The sequence below is a fragment of the Silene latifolia genome, chromosome 10, assembly GCF_048544455.1.
Source record: "Silene latifolia isolate original U9 population chromosome 10, ASM4854445v1, whole genome shotgun sequence".
Classification (NCBI taxonomy): Eukaryota; Viridiplantae; Streptophyta; class Magnoliopsida; order Caryophyllales; family Caryophyllaceae; genus Silene; species Silene latifolia.
In genome coordinates, this window is record NC_133535.1 from 67,653,057 (window position 1) to 67,679,641 (window position 26,585).

General features: G+C 37.1%; 1 non-coding gene across 1 annotated transcript; it reads left to right on the forward strand.

Moving 5' to 3' along the window:
- Nucleotides 1–24,312: 24,312 nt before the first annotated feature.
- LOC141609694 (small nucleolar RNA R71) lies at nucleotides 24,313–24,418 on the forward strand. The gene has a single exon (XR_012527613.1). It is a non-coding gene; the product is annotated as a small nucleolar RNA R71 (small nucleolar RNA).
- The last annotated feature ends 2,167 nt before the right edge of the window (nucleotides 24,419–26,585 follow it).

Consider the following 26,585-nt stretch of genomic DNA (forward strand, 5'->3'; position numbering starts at 1 on the left):
CAGTATTAATCACTTGTTGTCTAACTTTATCAGTAGCCTTTGAAGTTCCTAGCAGTTCCTGATAGTAGTTTAGGAAAGCATCCTGAATGCTCTGACTGGTGGTACAGAGATTACCTTGATGATCTTCTATCTGAGTCACTTTGTTAATAGAGCATCTCTTCTTAATGGCCCCATGAAAATAGGCAGAGTTAGCATCACCATCCTCCAACCATTGAGTTTTAGCTTTCTGTCTAAAGTAACTTTGCCTTGCATCATTGAGTATCTTAAAAGATTTCAGAGCTTTGATCTCCTCCTGTATAAGTTCAGCATTAAGGGGGTCATCCATCAAATCCTCCTGAATTTTCAACACTGACTGTTCAGCAAGAATTGCAGCATTCTCTACATCTGAAAAACATTCCTTATTCAAAGCTTTAAATCTCCCCTTCAAAGCTTTCAATTTCCTAGTGATACAGTACATGGGGTACCCTTCATAAATCTTTTGCCACTCCTCTTGGACTGTAGTTAGGAAAGATGAGGCCTTACTCCACATATTAAAATATTTGAAGTTAGTTTTCCTAGTGACAGACAACTGGCTATCACTCACTACACAAGGGCAGTGATCAAAGTAGCCAGCAGGATGGAAATGAGCAGTCAAATTAAGAAAACGTTGAAGCCAGTCCTGGTTAATCAAGAACCTGTCAAGTCTACTGTAAACCCTCGTCTGTGCCTCCTGTTTGTTGGTCCATGTATAGAACGCACCAGTAGTGTGAATATCAGTCAGATCACAAGTAGCCAGACAGTCAATAAATTCATCCATATCACTCTATTTTGTATTACCCCCAAGTCTCTCTGTAGGGGTAATGACTGTGTTAAAATCACCTACAACCACCCATGGTCCAGTAACAGCACCATGAATAAGTATCAGCTTCTTCCATAAATTTCTCCTCTCCAAACCATCATTAAAAGCATAGACGAGAGTAATATAGAAATGTTCCTGAGAACATCTCTCAGTAACAAGAGCATGCACAAACTGAGCATCATACTGTAGAACAAAGACATCAAATAACTCAGCCTTCCACAACAGCTAAACCCTACCACCTTTGTGATAAGAAGCATTAGTAGTCACACTCCATCCATCAAGCATACTAGCAGACACACTTTGTGTTTTATTCGGATTAATTTTAGTTTCAAGCAGGCCAAAAAGACCAATACCTTTATTATGCAAAAACCATTTCACATTATTCTGTTTATTTACACTATTGAGACCTCGCACATTCCAAAAACCGATATTATGCATTTATTTTGGGAGAATTAGGGTCACCAATTTGTCCAATACCCACCTTTGGTGTGACTGGACCCTCTGCTGCTTCTCTATAAGATTTCTCAGGGGTAACTAGAGAAGTACTAGCACTCTCTCCATTAACTGGTTGCTGAGTATTGAGATTAGTGCTCTTATTTGAAGTGCTTACACTTCCTCCTATTTTCACTGGTCTCCAAACCTGAACTGTCTGCACTGGCTTTTTCTGTGGTTTCATGTCTTTTCGACAGTTAGAAATCTCATGCCCTATCCCCTTGCACTTAGTACAAACTGAAGGCTTCCACTCATACTCCACACTAAGGGCCACAATGTTACCATTCTCATCTTTAAATCTGATCTTGGATGGAAACTTGTTGCCCACTGTCAGTTCAACCATTACTCTGGCATATCCCAGACGAGTTTTATCCATTGTGGCCTGGTCAGACTTCTGATAAGCACCCACCAATCCTGCAATGGCAGGCAAGCATTTGCCCCAAAACCTTAGAGGCAACTCATGGATGCGAATCCATGCAGGTACATCCTTAATGTTCCCTTTAGTTAATTCCACTTCAGCAGTCCAAGCTCTTACAATAAGAGGTTTGTTATCAAACATGAAGTGCCCTGCATTCAAGACTGCTTCCTTATCTGTAGCTTCCTTAAAACGTACCAAAACTATTCCATTTGGCATGAATGACACTTTATCAATATTATGTTTAGACCAAATACGTCTAAGGAAGCCATTCAATATCTTCCATGGAGGGTTTGCACCTAACACAAAACAATAAATGGCATTATTCCAATACTCTACCTCATCCTGTGTATCCTCTTTAGAGAATTGAAGGAGACCTTCATCAGTATCCTCCTCATCATCATGAATAACTTTTTTCTTTCCACGTTGAGTAATCCATAGGGAATTCTCCTTTTCCAAATCATCTTGAATAGTGCCAACTTCAACCACTTCAGGCATGTCAGTAACATCTGTCACCTCTAAATCATCATCAAACTTAAGTCCAGGGACACCATTCACTTCCTGCATGCTCTTCGTTTTCACAACTTCATCCTCAGTAGGTCCACGTTGCTTTGCATTCTGTTGTTGTTTCACATGTTTTCCAGCAGATTTCACCACAGGCATCCTCCTAGCATGCTTTGATTTCGTTTTACTTGAAGAATTACGTGCCATAATGTTGAAATTCAAGCATAAATTAATGCCCTAGTCGAAGAAATTAATGACTGCGTAGCGTTCATCTCTCTAGGGTTTTTTTTGAAAAGCCTACACTATATTGGTTTTCGTTTCGTTTGTTTCGTTTATTTTATTTTGGTTAAAATTAGTTAGACTTCCTTTCTACCCATGAAATTTTAGTATGTTATCACATGCAATATTTACAGACTGTGTGTAAATTTTGAAGTAAAATAGTTTTATTTTGCATGATTTATGAGTTTTAGATGTAAAAATCACATAAATAATGACTATTTTAGAAAAAAATAGCTAAAATTGAATTTTATGGCATGAAATTTTTTGCCAATGTTGTATATATGATATGAACATCAGATCTAAAGTTGCATGTCAAATTTCGTTTGATTTGGGTGATTATTGATTTTTATATATTAAAATTGATAAATAGCAACTTTAATAGTCATAATTGTAAATTCGATTTTTTGGGCTTGAAAATTTGTCATTTCCAGGTTCTATTTTAATTTTGATTTTTACATAATTTTTATATTTAATTTGGAATTAAAAGGTTAAAGTTATATATTATGCGATTTATTTGTGAAATAAATTTAAAATATTTTATGGGCAAATTTTTATTAAAACTTTGGAATGTTGGGAATTTTACAGAATATAAAAAATTATGAATTTGAAATTTTCGAATTTTTATGAATTACTGGGAATTATTTCTTTATTATTATGAATATAAGATGTTTAATGAGCAATAACAAAATATCAAGTTGCATTATTGTCAAATATTTAGCGAAGACTAAATTTTTGAGTCCTAAAACAGTTGGGGTAATTAACTTGGTCATAGATTTAATTTATGTAATATTGTTTGATTTTAATAAGTTAATAATCACAATTATCCATAAAACCGGTACAAATATACGATATTAGCTTAAATAGGGCGATTTGGCACATCACACGACATGTTTTATTCATATATAATGCTGCATTTTTATTATGAATGTCATGTTTTATTTTATGTAATTTTGAATTATGTAAATTGTACTTAGTATGGCCTTAGTTTTTAATTGATATTTCACGAAATGTACAGGGATCTCGATTCGGTTGTAATTATTTGTGATCTCGTATCACTTTTATTTTTTTATTTTTTTTTCTTTTTATAATGTATAAAGTAGAAAAGCTACGTAATTTATTTATCCCGGAGTTCCTTGAAGACGGTGCCATTCGGAAAGACGTTCCGACCAAGACGGTGTTGCCTTGAAGTGCGTGCCAAATGAAGTTCAAGGGACTGAAGGAGTTGGTTTCCGAGTTTGTAAATAGTTTATTAGATTTACTATTTTAGGAAGGCCATACTAGGATTTTTTGTTTTGCTTTCCATTTGTTTTATATGTTTGCATGTATCGCCAAATCGCCATAACTACACATGCATATCATATGTTATCGAGTCATCGACCGTGTCAATTATAATTGTCCTAGTTCACCGCTGTAGTTCACTTAAAACGAGATAGATAATAAATTGACAAGACCTCTCACTAAATAATAATTGAGAATTAGCCTTACCAAATAGTAGAACCATGAGTCCCAATTTCATAAGGAAGTAGGCTCGGCTCACCGAGGTGCTAAACTTGTTACTTTGGGTAAGTGGGTGGTAAATTGTTACTACATCAAAATTTGGATTGAGCTCAACGGAAGTATTCGCGACCATAGCCGCATGTGTTCCGGGCTTAAGATAAATATTAAAGTAATTTTATCGACCGAGAGTTCTAAAAGTAGATTCGATTAAAGAGTTAATCCACCGAATTATATTGATTAGGGATGAATCGGCTCACCGTGCTCGAGTTGATATGAATTTGGATCTCGGGATCATTTATAATAGTAGGGTAGAGGTCACTATATAAATGCCAAAATATTCTTAAATGTTTTTATATAACGATGAATGTTTCATTTTCCCACTATTTTGTTGTTTTATGTTATTCTTTATTATCGCTCCTACTCATATATGATATCAATTCGATTGTAACACGAGTCTCCGCTAAACCACTATTACTTACGATAAATAAAATCTCTTTCTAAAATGAACCGTATCATAGGTTGTGGACTAGATCCATAGGAATCGTTCTATTCCATAGAACCCGATAGGAATCGTCCTATGCAACTATAAGAGTAACATCTTAAAATTCCTTACATACCTATATTCTCTTGTGAAGAGTATGAATAGAAGTAGTACTTGATCAAAATATGTTTTGATAATACCTTCTATGCATCCATGGTTCAAAAGTCTTATTGCTCAAACCAATCACTTGTCATCAAACACTTAAGTTGTTAAGCACATGACAATATAAATTGGTAAATTAATTTGTTAGAAATTTTGATTAACCAAATACCACAATATAGTTCATCCTTGTAAAGGATTAACTAGGAATTTAATGAAGATAAGTCTTCATTGAGTAAAAATTCTTGGAATAAGTGGGACCAATAAGAAGTAAAGTATCTATCTTAATTGTTAAGGATAGAACTAGGCTCGAAAGAGAAGGTGTTAGACACTAAAATAGAGACAAATCCCTAATAAGTAAAGATCAAGGAAGTTGGTCGTGTGACACCAAAATATTCTTATTGAATATGTATGACATTGATATAGCCTTCTTGCGAATTATCACGTCATGAGTATTTGATACAAATTTGTGAACAATGTTAGAAATACCACATTTCATGATTATGAAATATGGCAAAAGAATCTCAAAAACCGCCTTTCTAAATGGGTATTTAGAGGAGGATGTGTTCATAACACAATCCGAGGTTTTTTTTTAAATCCTTAGAATCCTAACATTGAATAATCGAACGACGACTAGCAAGAATAAATTCAGAAATTTACATGAATGAAACTAGGGTAGTTGCCAACTTGCCATTTCATCCATGGACATATAAGTGTTATAGTGTATTCATTTTAGTTTTGTATTTAGAATTGTACCTCAATAATTGTTATGATGTACACTAAGTCTGAATAAGAATATAATTCAAGTTTTTGTTGAAAAACGCAAAGGGTTTCACTATTGTGCAATTAAAACAAGTGTTATGCCCTTACATACCACGCTTAAGTTATGGTGAAACCATACCTATCTAGGTAATTATATTCAAACTAAAATAAATGTCATATATATTGTATAAGACTCAAATTGGTGACCCCAATTATTTCTCAATTCTTGAATGAAAATTGCATTTAGAAACTAGTGTTGACTAGTGTCCCAAACCATTTGATTGGGAATCTCTTGGTATGTGTACGATTCTTGTATTCAAATCAAGATTAATTCATGACTTCTTTCAAAAAGGGAATTATGAATAGGGCAAGATATTCGCCCTATTTACACTTTGAAGTGTATGGTCGAATACAATTTCAATCAAAAAGGGTTATTACTTCTTTATCTCTTTTACCAACGAACTAGGTAGATACTTGGTATCCACTTAATGAGGTAAGAAGAGAAATTCTTTGAATAAGTTCAAATGAATGTTTAAAAGTATCAAAACCTAGAGATTGAAACCAAAGTATTGGTACTTTGTTAAAATAGGGAACAATAAAGTGAAGACTTTTATGCACCAAAAGGAGTGTGATATGGTATCACATGTTCACCTTCATAATATTAGAAAGTGATAAAGAATCCTATACGGTATGATTGAATCTTTATTATAAAGTTGGAAGTAGTTTCTATCACAATTTGTCTAGTATTTAATTATTCCACTAACTCAAAACATAATTAAGTAATCATCTACATGTCATATGCAATATGGTTAGGCATGGTACCTAAATTATAGCTTGTTTCGATAGTGGACATGTGGTCTCTCTTCCTACATCATCACGAGGACAAAGGGTTTATGACTTGTGATGCTGTCTATTAGAGAAAAGAGGATTATTTCTTATAGACAAAGTGGGAGAAAATGTTCAAGAGCCACAAAATGAGAATAAGACGTAGGAAGACGTTCCTTCTTGGTCAAAATCAGTTAATATTTCTTCGAAATCTAAGTGGACAGGAGTCATGTTATTTTAGAAAGTAACAAACCTGTAACTTATTATGATGCTTTATCTAGTTTAAACTCCGCACAAGTCCTAAGCAAGCATAAACATGAAAATGTTTATTTAGCTTGGTTGGTTGGTGGCAAGGGTTTTGCACGCAACAACAATGCTTCATTGTATTCGGATATGATTTGATATAGTTGGATTTTAAAATCATCTTGCATGATTTTTGTAAATCGCAACTATCCTAAAGTAGGATGCGAATTTAAGAGGAAGTCTTAAGCAGATGTCAAAGAGTTGAATTTTATGTTTTGAGCATGTGATAAACATTTCTCGAATTTTCGAGTAGTTCTGTTTATACATGGAGTTTAGTGGGAGTAATGTGGTGTTATTAGTCTTATATGTAAGGGACATATTGATCATTGTGAATAATGGAAGACTTAGGATAAGAATAATACATCTCTAAGGTATCCAGACCTATAAAGATATTTCTGAGAAGATATTAGCGTTAAATGAATATTCTTATATTGATAAGAGTCTAGTCAAGTTCAAAGGTATTGAACATGAAGAAATTGAATCCATTTGCTTCCACTGCGAGATTAATTCATTATGCTAAGATGTATTACCATTCTTATACCTCGTATACTTGGGGTTTGACGAGATGTTACAAATTAATTTTTTGGAGTGAAGTCTCTATATAACCATATAGTTCATTGGTTAGTACTCTTGAAGCACTAAAGAAATGAGGCTAAGTCATTAGAATTGATATGGATTTATGTGTAAGGAGTTACACGATAACCATATGCTAAATACATTAGGATGGTTAGAGAACCATCTTGGCTATATTATTTAAGGTGGATATCTTCTAGAAACGTTCTAGGCAGTAGAATAATGGGAGATTTACAACGAAAATTGAGTACACTTGCAATAATGAAATATGCAAGAAGGAAGGGATGATATTAGGATTCGATTTTATGAATTGGAGAAACCATGGTAGTTCGTTCCAACAACCGAAGGTCCTATCCCTACACACTGTGAGGACAGTGGGAGTTATTCCAAGGCTAAGGAACCTATCTCTAGATTGGATCTGGACATGTACTCAAAAAGTTGTTATAATAAAGATTATACAAAGGGAAATGGTATAACATTAGAGAAAGTGCAAAGTGTTGCTAAAACTTGCTAACTGATACTGTCATTTCTGTACCAAAAATAAATACCTAAATATACTAACAGAAGCTAGTGATAAGTAGGCTCGATCTCCACAGGGAGGCAAGATATCTGTCTGTAGTCCGTCTATCTAAGTCACAAATGGGGTTTTGTATTTGATTTTCTAAACTACTAAAGGTTTAAAGGCAAGAGAAATAAAGTAAGAGCAGTAAAGCGAGAAAATGTAATAAAAGTGATCAAATAAAAGAGAGTATGTCAGCATTTCGATTCACCATGGTAGTCTATCGACTCAGTTGCAGATAGCCTAGACAATCTACTATGAGAAGGGCATGAGAAAGGTCCTTCCGGTCCGTTATCCACCCTAGAATTCCTCTAACTTAACTTCCGTCCTCATTAGGGTAGTCTACTGTTCATCACAGGTCTGTTTATTCCAATCTTCCGATCCAGGAACAAAGTTAACCAAATTAATATAATTTAGAAGCGTGCACTCAACTAAATTGGTGTTACAGTTATATTGCTACGGGGACAAATTCTCACATGTATATTATCTAGTCTATTCCCTACATCGTCACAATTCTACCATGGATTCCCTGATCCTAACATAAAAGAAATTAGCTACTCATGTTGTTAATGTAATTAACAATAACAACAAAAGACTTGCTAATTAAAGACATAATTAAAGAATAGTAAACAAACATAAATAAGACAAGGACAAAAGTAATAATGAAAGAACAAGAAATTAATGTAAACTAAGTATTGAGATTAAGGAGAACAGAATGATTACAATCTAAAAGAATCCGGCGTAGAGAACAATCCACAAAGAAAAGTACGAGATTAAGCAGTAAAGAGTATTAAGAGAAGTGTTTAAAAGGTAAAGAAGAAGTGTTTATTAACCTAATTACGACTAACAAAATAAACCTATCACGGCTTAATTAAACCTGCGTATCATAGCAATCCCCTCGATCAAGTAATTTCAGACTAATCGATCGACCAATTCAGCTCCTCGATCGAGTAACTCCAATAAACCTCAGTTCGATCGAGCAAATGAAACCACTCGATCGACCTCTTGTTCCAGCCAAAGCACTCGATCAACCTCCAAGGCATCTCGATCGAGTGGTTATCGGTTGCATCAGCTTCAAACACGTCTTTGGCAGCTTTATATGACCTCCTTCACGCACTCCAAGGTATAACTCTCGTTCTAATGACTCCGTCTCCTTACAATGCATGCTAATTGGGACGAATAAGGGTCGATTCCGCTACTTTTAGGTCCATTTCTGCAATTAAGACAAAACAAAACAAAGTAGCCAATTCGGGGCATTTTGTAATACAAAGCGATACAAAAAGGCATAGAAATGCGTGCAATAAGAGGCTAAAAAGTCTTTATAAATTGCACGTCTCAAATCTCCCCAAACCGAACCTTTACTCGTCCTCGAGTAAACTAAATGTAAACTAATGGAACGGATACGAAAACTCAGAGCTAGCTATAACTTGTCCACTTGAACCATTTAATGCAATAAAAAATTAACAGTTACAGCTAAAGCAGTCAATACGCGAACAAGTTGTAGGATGTCCATAAATAAAGCTGACCTATCGACCTTGCAAGACCAACAAAACCAGACTCTCACGGGTCACTCTTCTCTCATGAAGCAAAGGGTGAATATATGTGTAAGAGATAAAGAGAAGACAGTCACTCACCTAAACTGCAACCTACATAACATGCATGCAACAAAAATGGTAGACGATTCAAGTACTATACACACATTCCAACCAACAATGTCTGTCACAGCCGAGGGCTTACAAATAGTATGGCAAAGTGAGGTTACAGGCGAGAAAGGGCAAAACAAATTATTGAAATGTGGAGGTAAAGCGTCAAGCTAGCACCTAACAGGACAATTTAAGACTATCCAATTCTCAGTTGACTAGAAAATAAAGCACAAGTGCCCTTCAGTGGCACACAACTCACTACCCAATACACTATCTCCTCAAAAGATACAAATAAGGACAGAGGAGTAGACCGTCACAAACTTCCCTTTTTTAATACGGTCTAATTTTTATTCAAAACAACTAACTTCTTTTTTTTCTTTTTCTTCTTCTGTTCACGTGATTTTCCATTTTTTTCTCTCTCATTTTTTTTTCTTTTCACGTCTCTTTTTTTCTTTTCTTTTCCTCATTCTTTCTTTTCTACCAACTCCACACAATGAAAATGAGCCAAACTCGCAATAAGGATAGATATACCACAAAAGTCACACTAAACTAGCTTGACTGGCAGGCTAAATTTTTGGGTGTAGCTAATGGGTCAAAAAGGCTATATTTGGCTAACGTGGAGCTAAATGGGTGAAAATGAAAGAAAGGGAAATTTGCAAGCACCTCCTTGCATGTGACACCGACCACAAACCCGAATGTATGCAATTGACAAGAAATCGAATTTCATAAATGTGCAAAAGTGATAAACATGTTATGCAAGGAGTACTACTCTCAATTCCTACATGAACCAGTCATGAATGTCACCAGTTATATGGCTCTAAAACTCAGAAATTGTAAAGTAGGTTGCCAATTTATCAGGTCAAGTCTACACAGTCAGCTATATTTTTGACATTAACTCGTAGATATGCGCAAGACTAAACTATTAACTGTCAATTAGATGCAAGGCTCAAGTAAAAATGACAAGTTAAAGTGCAATATCATTACGGAAATCTACCGTTCCGACTCAACATATATGCAAAATGAAACGTGAATATTTTTTATTTTTTTTATGAAATTTCTAATTTTTTTTTTTTTCATTAATTTTTTGAAAGAAATAAATAAATACAATGCAAGCGGAAAAAGTAAACATGAATGCAAAAACAATGCAAAAATGCAGACTCAAAGGGTGCATTACCCTCCCCAAACCAAAACGGACAACGCCCTCATTGTCCTCCAGCATACACCAGCAGATATATAATTGGAAAGGGGTAAATACAAACAATAAATGAATGAAAAACAGAAAATAAAAAGGAGACGAAAATAATAAAAAAAAGAGCAAAAAGTACATACAAAATGCCGAACTTCCCCAAACCAGCCAGAAAACTGGGGAAGTGAGTAGACCAGCAGCTACTCGTCTGCAGTCTCCTCCTCCTCCTCTACCACCGTGTAGTCGCGATCACGCTCCTGCTCCCTCCTCCTCCCCTCCTCAGCTCGTACTCTCTCCTCCTTCTCAGCGGTGTCTGCCTCGCTGGCTGGCTGTGGGTACCCCTCCGCCGGGTACCAGTAGAAAGACGGGTGCGGCCAGCCCTCGGGAATAGGACGTCCTCTCTTCATGTGATGCTCGTATAAAGGGAACAAAGCAAGTGCAATGTCCCGCTCCATACGAGCCTGCCTGGTAAGAAGCTCAAGAAGTAAACCGTCACGGCGTCCTTGGTCAATGACCTCGGACGCCTCAATAGATGGAGGTGGAACAAAATTAGCCGGGTAGACTGGCTGTGTAGGAGTAGAAGTGGGAATAGGGATCGGTTGAGGCGTGGGCGTCGAAGACTGCCCAGCCTCAGTGGTCTATGTGGATCCCTGTCCAGTCTCAGGACTCTTCTCCTTCTTAGCAGCAGAAGTAGTGGTAGGTGGAGCGAGTGGAAGGTGGTAGAAGGGCAAAGGTGGAGGTATCCTACCCCTAACAGTAGGTAAAGGGACAAGATGGGGTAGGGTGGTGCAAGGTAAGGTCTCGGACAAGGAACCACAAATCTTCCAAGTCCGCTGGTCAAAAGCTAGCTAAAACATAGACAGCATGACAGGAATATCTAGGTACCTATCAATATCTACATGTGCCAGGTCATGAGGGAAGACATGGAAGATAGAACGGGCAAGAAAGGTAGCTACGCCACCGCAGACAATGGTGCCCGACTTCTTCCTCCCAACAGTGTTAAAATATTGAGCAGTCAAATAAACAATGTTAAGCACAAAGGGGCCCTCGCTATCAATGTTCAGATAGCCCCCAAGAATAGACAACTCGACATTAATGATGTTGTTGGGCTCTTTACGGCTGAAAATCGTCCCACCAATGAGACGTAGGAAGTAACGGGTCGGGGGGAGGTGGATATGAGCGAGTCTGCGCTCCTCAAAGGCTGTCTGTGATAAAGTCCGCCAAAGGATACGTTGGAGCTTCCTAGGAGGGTCCGAGTCACCGTGGGAGGACAAACCTAACCTACTACCAAACTCAGCTAGGGTCCAGGTCGTAGTCCGGTTAAACAACCAGAAGAAGACACACGAGTTGTCTGGGTTAGTGGCGTAGGCAGCAGCAAAAAAATTAAAGGAGCTGAAAAACTCAAGGGTCAGTTCCTTATAGGTCACAGCACTCATGGTAATCAGTCCAGACATCCCCGCCCCGTTCAAAATCTCAACTACAGGCTCGTAAATTCCTAACTTCTCAAGTGATTTCTGACACAAAAATTTGGTCGAAGCAAAGTCACAGCTCTCTAAGTCAAAGAAACGGGTACGATGCATAGCGTTAACGAAACGTACCTCGGCGTAATCGGGATGCGGGTCAAGAGACTCATGGGCCCGAAATGTAACTCGACCAGCAGCGAGTGTGCCTCGTCCGCGACCTCGTCCTCTATTACCTGAAGAAGAAGCCCGTCCAGTAGCGGGGCGAGGTACTAAAGCAGCCCGGTAGGCAGATGTGACAACTGGTGACGACGTAGCAGGGGTCGTCATCGGAGTAGACATGGTACCAGAAGTAGAAGCAGCAGCTGTACTAGCTGAGACAGAGCGGACAGTGGCGGAAACAACGCTAGCAACAGCAGAAACAGAAGGGGCGACAGTAGTACCAACAGAGCTAACAGTAGGGGTGACAGTACTAACAGTCGGAGTGACGGTGGTAACAGCAGGGACCACCGTCTCAGTCGTGGATGGGGCAGCAGTCGAACTATATGAAGGGAAAGTGCTACTATCCATCCTAATCAAGCAAGTAATGGGGAAGTTCAATCAATTAAACATGTGAAACACGAAATCCCCAATATCAAACGGATTTTCGAAAAAAAATCGAAAAACCCGTAACCCTAATTACTCAATTTAAATCGAATTTGTCAAGTAATAAGCAAAGGAGTAAAGGAAAACACTTACTTGATCAATAACCCACAAAAATAAGCAATCAATCAACAAAAATCCAAGCAAAAGACGGATTTTAAGCAAGAAACCCGACAAAACCCTAATCGGCCAAATTTAAGCGCAACAAGGACGAATTTTAAGGGGGAAATTGAGGGCTTTTGCCGAAGAAGGCACAAGTATAATAATGTGGGTGATTGATTTGGTATTAAGGAAGAAGAAAGGGAGAATTTGGGGGAAATCGCAGGTATATCGCATAAACAAGGAGGAATAAAAATTAGAATGAAAAATAGAGGAAGAAAAGGAGACTTCCTGTCTACTATAAGTGCATTCACTCGATCGAGTTATTTGAAACCACTCGATCGAGGACTCTGGCAGTCATTCTGCTCGATCGAACAACTTACTTCTCGATCGAGTATTCCTTATTTTTGGCATTTCGATCGAGTGTCTGAAACCACTCGATCGAACAGTTGAGCAGGGCATTCCTCTCGATCGAGTACAAAAAGTACTCGATCGAGTTGTTTTTTAGTGGAACACATTCTCAATGCAACATAATTTCCCGAAACCTTCATACAAACACGCAAAAACATTTCCCGACAATACCAAATAACCAAAACATGCAGTCTATAGTCGGTTTTCGCAAAACTAACTAAACTAATGTCTAACTGTAATACCCCGTATTTTATATAATCGATTAAATGGATATTATTATATATTAGTATTATACATTTTATATTGGTTGCATCGTAATATCGTGAATGTTATTAAGTCGGGTTTATATCGTATATGTTGAGTCGGGCTACATCACATTTTGTCTTTTGGGTCAAGAATTACCCATCTACATTAACCCAACGACCATACCCGTTTAACCCATTTGCCTTACCCGGAACATGTAACCACCATTTACCCTAAACCTAATCTAAGAGCCGCTCTCCCTCTCCCCTCTTTTCATTTTATCATTCATAAAACCATTTCTAAACCTAGAGAAAGGGAGAGGAAGAAGAATTGCCGAGCCTTTCATTTGATTGAAGATTTCTCATCGATTCCAACCTAATTCGATTTCCCTGTTTGTAAGTCGATTTTATTCCATTGTTTATACTGTTTTAAGTTGTTCGTCTTCAAAAAGTTTGAAAAGAGAGTCCTATTTATTTGATGTCTAGTTTATGCATATAAAATCTCGTAGTCAAATTCTTTATGGTTTGTCCTAGGTGATTTATTTATGAACATGTCGCTGAAACGTCCGCGAATCTGATTTGGTTGTGGAAAATGATTTGAAACCCTAATTTTTATGTTGATTCAGTTATGAGGCTTCTTCATACATCATCTTTGTATAGTCTAGATGATAATAGGATTTGTAATTACTGCAAAATAATGTTTTAAACTCGTTTTATGAATCAATACTTTTTATGCAACGGTTTCTGTCAGTTTTTGGAAATCAGTCTGAAAACTCTTGATAAGTTTGGAATTTGAGAAAAACACGTTAGATATAATTTGTAGCTAAGATTCATGGGGTTCCAATCCAATTGGCCTTGTATCAATTTGATTTTTCTGGAATTAGTTATGTATTTTATTCCGAGTCTGTCATGTGCTGGAAAATCAGGAAAAATCGTGTTTGTTCTTTAAGTTGATATTCCTATTAAGTTATGATGAGTCTAGGTTATGTGCATGATTATTTGATTGAGTAGGTGGTAATTATATATAATTATGTTATGTAGGTGATGGATATGTGAAGGATCATAATTGATTGCTTGTGTGCTTGGATTGCGAAAAGGTAGGGAAATACACTTGACTTATTACCGTTGTTGTTGAATTGTGTTGACTTGTTTGTGTTTCATATAACCAAACTGTGAACGTTGACGTGATTCATTGTTGTTGATTCATGTTATGATTCATATCCTGGAATGTGCTTGACTGAATTGATCGTATTGAGTATATTATCACAACATTCGGTAACCGGCATGATTCTATGATTTACCAGTTCAATGATATACATATTGTGTTGCATTAATTTCTTGAGCATTCATATGCATTGGAGATGGAGGATGTTGTGGTGATGTGGTGTGGTGATGATGATGTTGTGATAAGGCCCGAGGGCGGTTCTGCAGGACTTGCCCTGGTGTCCTCAGCAGTGAGTGCGCGATCGGCTACGGTCGATATATAGTCTACCGGGGATCGGTATGGCTGGGTTGTACGGGTTATATGATATGTGTTGAGATGGAGATGGAGGTGACGGAGGAGCATGCATATCATATTTTGTTGTTTTATTGTATTCCCTACTCAACCTCGTGGTTGACCCTGTGTATTCGTGAACACCTGTGATGACCCAAATATTGGCGAGCAGACTTGACAGGTTTATGAGATAGGATGGGAGCTTGATGGGCGTGAGACACTGGATCAGAAGACTTAGTAGCTAGATCATCATTTAGAAGACTTTCACTTTTATTTATGTTAGTTCTTTGTAATTTGATGTAAATGAGGTTTTGTAAAAAAGTTAAGTTAAAGAAATTATGTAATTTGCCTTGGAGTTTAATTTGTTATTCACTACCTCGGGAAACCGAGATGGTAACAGTCCGGTTTATTAGGGAATGTCTTGCTAGAGGCTCCTTTATAAATCGGGGTGTTACAAAGTGGTATTAGAGCGAACGATCCTCAGGCCTAAACCAATGAACCCAATGAACGTAGGATGTGTCTAAATAAAATGAACCCCTGGGAATAAACTGTTAGGAGCTCACAATGCGGTTAAGAAGGCGCCCTTAATGCGTGCTCTTTTGCCCTCTCAGTTTTGAACCAGGTAACCCGAGAGAAATTGAGTGAATGGGGTAGTTAGAAGGAAAACCTTGGATATAATCGAGTGGGTGTACACCTTAAGACCTATATATTCTAACCACTCTGCAGGACAACATTACGGTAAGTATTTTGAATGAATGATGACGTGATCATATGATGTTGTGGAGATGAGAAATAAATTTTCGTGTTCAGCTTGATAATCAATGAAGTGTTGGATTGTGGTAATCGTGAGCGTAGAAATAATTGCGAATTGATGATATTTATCAGGATGGATGTTGAATGACGTGTTGATAGTGCTATTATGTCTAATGATATGTGGTTATGTGATCCCGAAGCCATGCTAGTATAGTATTGTGATTGTAATTAGAAACACTATTGAATTGCATGTTTCTAGTCATAGCAATCGTGATTTAGATGTAAGGAGTAGATTGAGATGCGAAGGGATTCTATGGGATGATGTTTACGTAAGTACAAAGTGTGAGATTTAAGTTGGGATGGGTTAGTATACAAAGTATGTTCATAAGAGCTTGTAACATAGTAAAGAATGACCTAGTGCTGAAACTCGTTTTGTTTGATTTTACTCTTTAATTGACCTTACTGCAATTTCTTTTCTGTTTATTGCCTATGGATGACAATTTTATGGGAGATAGCCTCGGGAGTTAGTGTTCATTTGGCGTTGATTTCATACTTATAGGATATATGGATTAGGAGTAATAAATATTTTAGTGGGCTGTGGTCAGGAAGTTCCTGTGCAGTGATGTTTTGACCAACGATTTTGTAAAAATCCTCATTTAAATTGTATTAATAATTTGTGCATAATTCCAACTCCATCGATTAGAAGATTCTCATATGTTTTCAAATTGATAAGCCAAAAAAATTCTTGACGTATCTATATTAAATGGTAAGTTTTGCAAACTGACCCAAGTTTCGGACCAATTGCTATCACATACTTGTTTGGACCAACTGAGTTGTAAAATCCTTTAAAAATTGAATTCTTGAGCTTTGGACCTCATTCTTTTTCTCACGAATTATTAAATCTCTGTATGTTATAAAAAGTAATATAACTCAAGTTTTCGTTGAACGGTTATTTATTCGTGATTTTTGGAAGTTACAACGTGAATCATAACTTTTAAAATGTGAATTCTATGTTGAGTTTTCATACAGTTGTTCGATTATTTCATGAGCCTTATTAATGTGAAATTATAGTGTCCTTATATGATGATAGTAGCACACATATTCATTGGTTATGTATCTTAACAAGTGATAAAAAAATTAAAGTTTAGTTTATAACATTGTTGGCATGATAGTATGTGTGAAATTGAATAGCTTAATCTGATCCTGAATCGAGGGTGAAATATTTTATACGAGTCCAGTTGTTGCATATTTTATATATGTTTGGCATGTTGTAATATCTCTGGTGTGTTCATCATATTTGTATAGTGGTCGGATATATATAAATATAAAACTATATTGTCATATCTTGGTAAAGTTGGTGGCGTTAAATGTTAACTTGATTGTTCTAATATACTCGCGTGAATATTTATAATAATTATGTTTAAATGTTTACACATGGATGGTAGTAATGAGTATGTCTAAATGTTCACACATGTAGGATGTCATCTGAGTTCTCATGTCTTTTATGTGAGTCTGTGTGCCTATAGTTATACTTATTACTTTCATTGCATTAATTTATTTCAGTTGAACCTAAACTTATGATATGATAATAAAATAGTGTTGTTGTTCCTTATTGGATATGTTCATAGTTGTATTGTCATGAAATGCTAAGGTGATTGTTGCAATTGTCACGATATTTGAAATATAGTTGATATAGTTACGATATAGCTACGGTATTTGAAATATATTCTCGAACCGTCGAATTATAATGAGATAACCCTTTGATGATTCACATGTCATGCGTATGTTTAAATGATAGTCGTTACAGTTACGTTTAATTGAGCCGCGAGTTGCCTATTTGTTCAAACCGTGCAAACCAGAGAGCTTGTTCACCTTGCTAATCTTTTGTCATAGATAATGTTTTACAAGTTATATGATGGTATATGTACATGTTTAAGTTGTTTATGCGATATCTTTTATTTATTTTTTTGCTGAAAATGAATTATACTGAGTTGATGGATACAATTGAATGGTATGGTTGCTAAAATGTTAAACATATGTGTAATATGGAAGTAATTTTGTTGTTATTGTGAATCATATAACTATTAATACTCAATTGTAATTTCAGTTGTTTGACTTCTACATTATTAAGTTAATTACTCATGACGCACAGTCGATGGTTCCGTAAGGAGTTTAACTGGGAATTTTATAGTGTGCCTCCGATCTAAACTAATAATCTTCTTATATTGACTATATGTTTAGACTCTTGTCTAGTTCTTATGACGTGATAAATCGTTTTAAAATTTAACATGTAATTGAGTTGGTACTTATACTTTGTGTGACCATGCAACCTGTGATAAATAGATCTATAATAAAGAGGTAAAAATTTGATTGAACACAGTTAAATTGTAGTTACTTGCTTTACTTTATGGTACGAATCGTATGCTTTGATGAGACGTCACCAGGGAATGTGTACTATCTAAAAGGTCTCCGATTAAATGCTGTAGTCGTGTTAGCCGTGTATATAACTGAGTAAAGAAGTGTGACTAGAACCCTGATGTTGAGGTAATAGTCGTTCATTAGTAAAGATAGGACTGAAATGAATAAGATGAACCTGTAAATTATGAAATATGAGTCGACACCTAAGCTTGTATTGTTTGAAGGAATTGAATTAAGTTTATCGATTTTGAGTTTCGTAGTAAGTCAAAATGGATTCTATGGACTCTCATTATAAGATTTATGTTAAGAAAGTTATTCACCGTCCAGTATGAAAGTAAAAGTTTTGAAAATGAAGTTAAATTTGTCGTGTGAGTATAAATTGAATGAGATTTCCAAAAAGATGTCCGGTTGTATGGTTTCATGATATTTGTTAGTCTGTAGGAATGAAGCTAGAACGGAGTCACAAATAGTGGGTTAATTTGGTCATGTTGTTCGTTCATGTAGTGAATTGGTGGGTTGTGGTTAGTTACGAATGTCAAAACGGGAAATATAATGTGGTGATTTAAGTGAGTTATGTGTTAACATGGTATGTTGATATTAGCATGATATGTAATGAATATTTGTAAAATTGGTGTAGTTAAATACATTTAATCTTTTATGTCATTGTGTTGGGTGCAGTTTAAATATATTTAACACCAAGAACGAAATTTTATGTATGATAGTCTTGTATGTTAACTTTCAAATATCGCTGTTTACTCGCTTGATTGACTCGACCAATAAGTTTGTAAAATTTGCCAATCAATGTGCATTCGTCATTCGTGAATAAATCCCAAACTCTTTGTTATGAGGATTACAAATATTTCTAGGATGATAGGTACTGCGAAACTGGTTGTCTTCATTTTATTGGTGATTCTGTGTCTTGACCTAAATCTGTACAGTTATGTAAAGGAAAGTCAGGCTGGACCTATTAGGTTACAAATTTTCATAAATCGATTTATTAAGTTTTGACCCTAATTCTTTTCTTATGTTGATTGATTCCCTATGTTTCTAAGGTATGAGATTACAATGATTAGTGAAATGAATAATTACTAATGATTTTTACTGGTAACCTTGTAAAGCATTGTTCCATTCATAATTTGATTATTCACATGAATAAATGTTACCAATATTTCTTGGAAAATATGCTGCCACGAGAATACGCCGGATAGAATTATCATGGTATGTTACGTTAGTGATCTTGCTTAGTAACCTTGATGAAACGATGCTATTTGACATGAACCATATGTGAGCACCTAGGCATCTTCATCTTTGTAACCTCAGTAGTAATGTATAAATTAGATTGACAAGCAGATCCTGTGAATGTTATTGCATGTATTGATTGATATGAAGAGTGTTTAGATTAATACTGAAATGTCTTAAGTTATTTAACGGGGCTTTTGCTCCGATCCGTGGCGATGTGCTGTAGCAGCAGTAACTGTAGCTTCCTTGAGAGAGCTTGTATATTGATTGTCTTTAGTAGGGATTAGTAACTTGAGTGTGAGTTGTGAATCTTCTATCCTCTTTCAGTTGTTAGCAGTAGTTTGAGAACTTTTGTTATAATAATGAAGGTTACGGGGACGTAACCATGTTTAAGGAGGGTAGGATTGTAAAATCTTTATACTTTCATGTGTGATTTCTCAGTTTGGCTATATTGGTTATGCGTTGTGTGGGTTATGTTGGAGTGTTACATGATGTGTTTCTGTTATGGTTAAACTTTGGGGACGAAGTTTATTTTAAGGAGGGTGGAATATAATACTGCGTTTAATATTCAATTTGGTGGGTGCCTTACATACTTTTGTATATGCGTTTCATAATTCGTTTGCGTTGGTTGGTAGAGAGGGTAAACTTCGGGACGAAGTTTCTTTTAAGGAAGGTAGACTGTACTACCCCGTATTTTATATAATCGATTAAACGGATATTATTATATATTAGTATTATACATTTTATATTGGTTGCATCGTTATATCGTGAATGTTATTAAGTCGGGTTTATATCGTATATGTTGAGTCGGGCTACATCACATTTTGTCTTTTGGGTCAAGAATTACCCATCTACATTTACCCAACGACCATACCCGTTTAACCCATTCGCCTTACCCGGAACATGTAACCACCATTTACCCTAAACCTAATCTAAGAGCCGCTCTCCCTCTCCCCTCTTTTCATTTTATCATTCATAAAACCATTTCTAAACCTAGAGAAAGGGAGAGGAAGAAGAATTGTCGAGCCTTTCATTTAATTGAAGATTTCTCATCGATTCCAACCTAATTCGATTTCCCTGTTTGTAAGTCGATTTCATTTCATTGTTTATACTGTTTTAAAATGTTCGTCTTCAAAAAACTTGAAAAGAGAGTCCTGTTTATTTGATGTCTGGTTTATGCATATAAACTCTCGTAGTCAAATTCTTTATGGTTTGTCCTAGGTGATTTATTTATGAACATGTCGCTGAAAAGTCCGCGAATCTGATTTGGTTGTGGAAAATGATTTGAAACTCTAATTTTTATGTCGATTCAGTTATGAGGCTTCTTCATATATCATTTTTGTATAGTCTAGATGATAATAGGATTTGGAATTACTGCAAAATAATGTTTTAAACTCGTTTTATGAATCAATACTTTTTATGCGACGGTTTCTGTCAGTTTTTGGAAATCAGTCTGAAAACGCTTGATAAGTTTGGAATTTGAGAAAAACACGTTAGATATAATTTGTAGCTAAGACTCATGGGGTTCTAATCCAATTGGCCTTGTATCAATTTGATTTTTCTGGAATTAGTTATGTGTTTTATTCCGAGTCTGTCATGTGCTGGAAAATCAGGAAAAATCGTGTTTGTTCTTTAAGTTGATATTCCTATTAAGTTATGATGAGTCTAGGTTATGTGCATGATTATTTGATTGAGTAGGTGGTAATTATACATAATTATGTTATGTAGGTGATGGATATGTGAAGGATCATAATTGATTGCTTGTGTGCTTGGATTGCGAAAAGGTAGGGAAATACACTTGACTTATTACCGTTGTTGTTGAATTGTGTTGACTTGTTTGTGTTTCATATGACCAAACTGTGAACGTTGACGTGATTCGTGGTTGTTGATTCATGTTATGATTCATATCCTGGAATGTGCTTGACTGAATTGATCGTATTGAGTATATTATCACAACATTCGGTAACCGGCATGATTCTATGATTTACCAGTTCAATGATATACATATTGTGTTGCATTAATTTCTTGAGCATTCATATGCATTGGAGATGGAGGATGTTGTGGTGATGTGGTGTGGTGATGATGATGTTGTGATAAGGCCCGGGGCGGGTTCTGCAGACTTGCCCTGGTGTCCTCAACAAGGAAATGCGGATCGGCTACGGTCGATATATAGTCTACCGGGGATCGGTATGGCTGTGTTGTACGGGTTATGAGATATGTGTTGAGATGGAGATGGAGGTGACGGAGGAGCATGCATATCATATTTTGTTGTTTTATTGTATTCCCTACTCAACCTCGTGGTTGACCCTGTGTATTCGTGAACACCTGTGATGACCCAAATATTGGCGAGCAGACTTGACAGGTTTATGAGATAGGATGGGAGCTTGATGGGCGTGAGACACTGGATCAGAAGACTTAGTAGCTAGATCATCATTTAGAATACTTTCACTTTTATTTATGTTAGTTCTTTGTAATTTGATGTAAATGAGGTTTTGTAAAAAAGTTAAGTTAAAGAAATTATGTAATTTGCCTTGGAGTTTAATTTGTTATTCACTACCTCGGGAAACCGAGATGGTAACAGTCCGGTTTATTAGGGAATGTCTTGCTAGAGGCTCCTTTATAAATCGGGGTGTTACACTAACAGTCTAAAAACGCATTTAAAAAGTCTTAACGGAAATTCAAAATTACAAGTTATTACAACGGGGCATTCCCCGCTCATCTTCCAAAACATTTTAATAGCCCACGGGAGGGCTTCTGACTGGAGGAGGTCCCTTCAGCATCTCGGACCGTCCTCTTTGATCGCCATGAGTTTAAATTTGAATTGACGGAAGGAGAGTAGTTGGCATCCACATACGCCCGAACTTTTTTCTTCCTCTTGACATTCCCATCGACATTGGAATCTTCATCACTTTGATTGACTTTAACTGCACTTTGACCGTTATCATCTCCAGCATCCACTCTATCTGAACCTACAGCAAGGAAAACAGAAGAATGGTCCACCGTTTCGCTCTCAGTCTGAGGCGGAGGGGTTATAACTGCAGCACAATATTCAATATCCTTGGCGGGAGTGTCTATATTTGAGTCAACAGAGGATAGGGCATTGCAAGGTTAGCTTGCATGGGATCCCTACGAGATTTAGACTGATGAAAAATCAGCTCTTCATCTCCTACCTGGAATGTAAGTGTCTTACCCTCGACGCCAATCACTGCACGAGCGGTGAATAAAAATGGTCTCCTTAAAATGATAGGGGTGTGAGTGTCCTCGAGGATGTCAAGTACTACAAAGTCTACGGGGATAAAGAATCTCCCGATTTTGACAGATATATCCTCTATAAGTCCTAGTGGCCGTGATATACTACGGTCGGCCATCTGAATGATCATATTAGTACAATTAAATTTGGTCAAACCAAGTCTCTTAGCAAGAGACAAAGGTAAGACGCTCACGCTAGCACCTAGATCGCATAGCGTGTTATCAATCAAATGGGTTCCTATATGATAAGGAATTGAAAAGCTACCCGGGTCTGTTTGTTTGAGTGGCAACTTATTCTGAACTAAGGCAGTCCCTACTTCAGTCAAAGTTACCATTTCATGGTCATTTATGTGCCTCTTACGCGATAATATTTCTTTCATGAATTTTATATAAGAAGGTACCTGAGTAAGCAATTCGGCGAATGGAACGTTGATCTGAAGGCTTTTCAGGACCTCAACAAATTTCTCGAATTGTTGGTTAGCCTTGTTGTTCTGCAATGGCCTTGGAAAGGGCACAGTGATAGGAATTTCGAGCCCTTTATTCCTTTCTTCCAATGTCTCAACGGGTTCAAATTCATTCTTACTCGATCGAACCTTTTTACCTCTCGATCGAGGACTTTTAGTAAGTTTTTCACTCGATCGAGCATTCTCAGCCTCTCGATCGAGTTCCTCATTATCAGCAATGTTCGATCGAGGTAAAATATCACTCGATCGAACACTTTCCCCAGAATTTTCACTCGATCGAGGACTTTCAGCCACTCGATCGAATCCTTGATTATCCACTTCACTCGATCGACCCTCAGAACCACTCGATCGAGTAATATCACCAGCATTTCTACTCGATCGACCACCTCAAATCAGTCGATCGAGTATATTCTTCGGATTAAGCATGTTTTCAGCACTTGGCGCCTGTTCATTATCTGCAACAGCACTCCTCGGGTCTGATATGTCCTTAACAGTTGACAATTTGGGTCCTTCATAAGAAAGACCACTTCGTGGGTTAATCAAATTTATCGTGTCGTGTGGATTCTTCTCAGATTGAGACGGTAAATGACCCGATTTTCTCGTGGACTGGCTAGCGGCGAGTTGAGCAACTTGGGTCTCGAGTGACTTAATTGATGCTTCTTTTTGTTGGTCACTCATTTGCATCTGCTTAGTCAATGATTGGATCATCAACTTCAACTCAGCTAACTCAATAACTCCACTTGAGGAAGCTCCTTGATGCGGCGGAGGAAAGGATGGAGGCTTTTAAAAGCATTGTTGAGCCTTATGAGGAGGAATATAGGCTTGCTGCTTCTGCGGAGGAGTAGGATTGAGAACATTCTGACTGGTCCACCTCAAATTGGGATGGACTGCACTTTGATTATTGTAATAGGAACCCTCTCCTTGCCTATATTCCTAAAAGGCAAGGACTTATTCCTTCTCTGTCAGACAGTTAACAGCAGTGTGATCGTCATTACTCCCACATGTTTCACAAGTAACGGTCTCTTGTCTAGTCAACAAGTGAACCGTTTGTTGATCACCAACAGCTTGCAATTCTAACTTATCAAAATGGGCATTCATGGCTTCCAACTGAGCCATAACCGCATTATCAACCGAATGCACTATACGAATGCCATCTCTCGGGTTCCCATACTCACCACAATGGGTCGACATATCCTCAATAATACCCCATCCCTTATCATCATCATTATTCTTTTGGAATCGCCCATTAGATGAGGCGTCAAGTATAGCACGGTGGTCATCATACAACCCATTGTAGAACTGGTTGCATAAGAACCACTGATCAAAACCATGGTGAGGAAGAGACCTCCCCAACTTCTTGAAACGACACCAAGCTTCATAGAAATTCTCATCAGGTGCCTGCTTGAAACTTGTAATCTTTCCCCTCAGCTGATTAGTACGTTGTGGAGGAAAGTACCTTTTATAAAAGGCAAGAGCAAGAGTCTCCCAGTTGGTGATACCGGCTGCAGTACGATCAAGATCAGTGAGCCACTCCCTGGCTCCGTCGATCAGTGAAAAAGGAAACAAGACTTCCTTTATTTTATCCTGTGTCACTCCCTTTGTGGCAGGAATGGTAGAGCAGTAGTTAGTAAATACCTCCATATGTTTACGCGGATCTTCACCCACCACACCCCAAAACAGGTTCCTCTCGACCAAATTAATGTAGGATGGTCTAATGTCGAAAGTATTACCATCCTCGGTCGCAAGCTTGAAACCCTTGGGAATCGAGGCAGCTGTGGGCTCTGAGTGACTCGCAATGTTAGGCATCTTTACTGGCTCGATAACAGAAATAGAGTTGTCTTTTTCACAAGACTGGTCTTCTGCAAAAATAAAATGTTGTAGCTCGGGTTCAAAAGTACTCAAGTCTTCCTTTTGAATCTTTCTTTGCAGTCTGTGTCTATGCCGAAGAGATCTCTCTGGCTCAGGATCAGCAGGAACTAATTCTGACCTGTCTGACCTGGGCATACACAACACTGAAAGAAATAAGTGAGAACTGTCTCAAGGAATAAAAATTCCCTGAGACGGATAAAGATAAACGAAACAAGCAAGACAGATAGGGCTATTGCCTCCCGGCAACGGCACAAAAATTTGATGCTGTCGTTTCTATACCAAAAATAAATACCTAAATATACTAACATAAGCTAAGTAGGGTCGATCTCCACAGGGAGGCAAGATATCTATCTGTAGTCCGTCTATCTAAGTCACAAATGTGGTTTTGTATTTGATTTTCTAAACTACTAAAGGTTTAAAGGCAAGAGAAATAAAGTAAGAGCAGTAAAGCGAGAAAATGTAATAAAAGTGATCAAATAAGAGAGAGTATGTTAGGATTTCGGTTCACCATGGTAGTCTATCGTCTCAGTTGCAGATAGCCTAGACAATCTACTGTGAGAAGGGCATGGGAAAGGTCCTTCCGGTCCGCTATCCACCCTAGAATTCCTCTAACTTAACTTTCGTCCTCATTAGAGTAGTCTATTGTTTATAGCAGGCCTGTTTATTCCAATCTTCTGATCCAGGAACAAAGTTAACCAAATTAAAATAATTTAGAAGCGTGTACTCAACTAAATTGGTGTTATAGTTATATTGCTATGGGGACAGATTCTCACATGTATATTATCTAGTCTATTCGCTATATCGTCACAATCCTACCATGGATTCCCTAATACTAACATAAAAGAAATTAGCTACTCATGTTGTTAATGTAATTAACAATAACAACAAAAGACTTGCTAATTAAAGACATAATTAAAGAATAGCTAACAAACATAAATAAGACAAGGACAAAAGTAATAATGAAAGAACAAGAAATTAATGTAAACAAAGTATTGAGATTAAGGAGAAGAGAATGATTACAATCTAAAAGAATCCGGCGTAGAGAACAATCTACAAAGCAAAGTACGAGATTAAGCAATAAAGAGTATTAAGAAAAGTGTTTAAATGGTAAAGAAGAAGTGTTTATTAACCTAATTACGACTTCCTTATATAGGGAAGTTTAAAACTAACAAAATAAACCTATCACGGCTTAATTAAACTCGCGTATCATAGCAATCCTCTCGATCGAGTAATTTCAGACTACTCGATCGAGTAACTCCAATAAACCTCATTTTGATCGAGCAAATGAAACCACTTGATCGACCTCCTGTTCCATCCAAAGCACTCGATCGACCTCCAAAGCATCTCGATCGAGTGGTTATCTGTTGCATCAGCTTCAAACACGTCTTTGAAAACTTCATATGACCTCTCGAAGTAACTTGAGTGTGATGCGATTGATGGCAAGTTCAAGTGCCATAGAGTCATGAGAGATGACTAGTCGATCACATAGGCAGATTGTATGGGACACTCTGTCGGGCTAATGACCGCTTATAGAGTTCTGGAAATTTTTATAGCCTGGTCGTGGCGAGAGCTACTATAGTATTCTTATGAGTCGATTCTTTGACTAAAGACTGTTCGCCTAAGATGGCACAGTTTCAGAGTGATTTTGATTTATGTTCTACGACCTTCGTAATTGGGGTCAAATGAGCATATTTTGGGTCATGATGAGTTGTAGCTATTCGAAGGGAA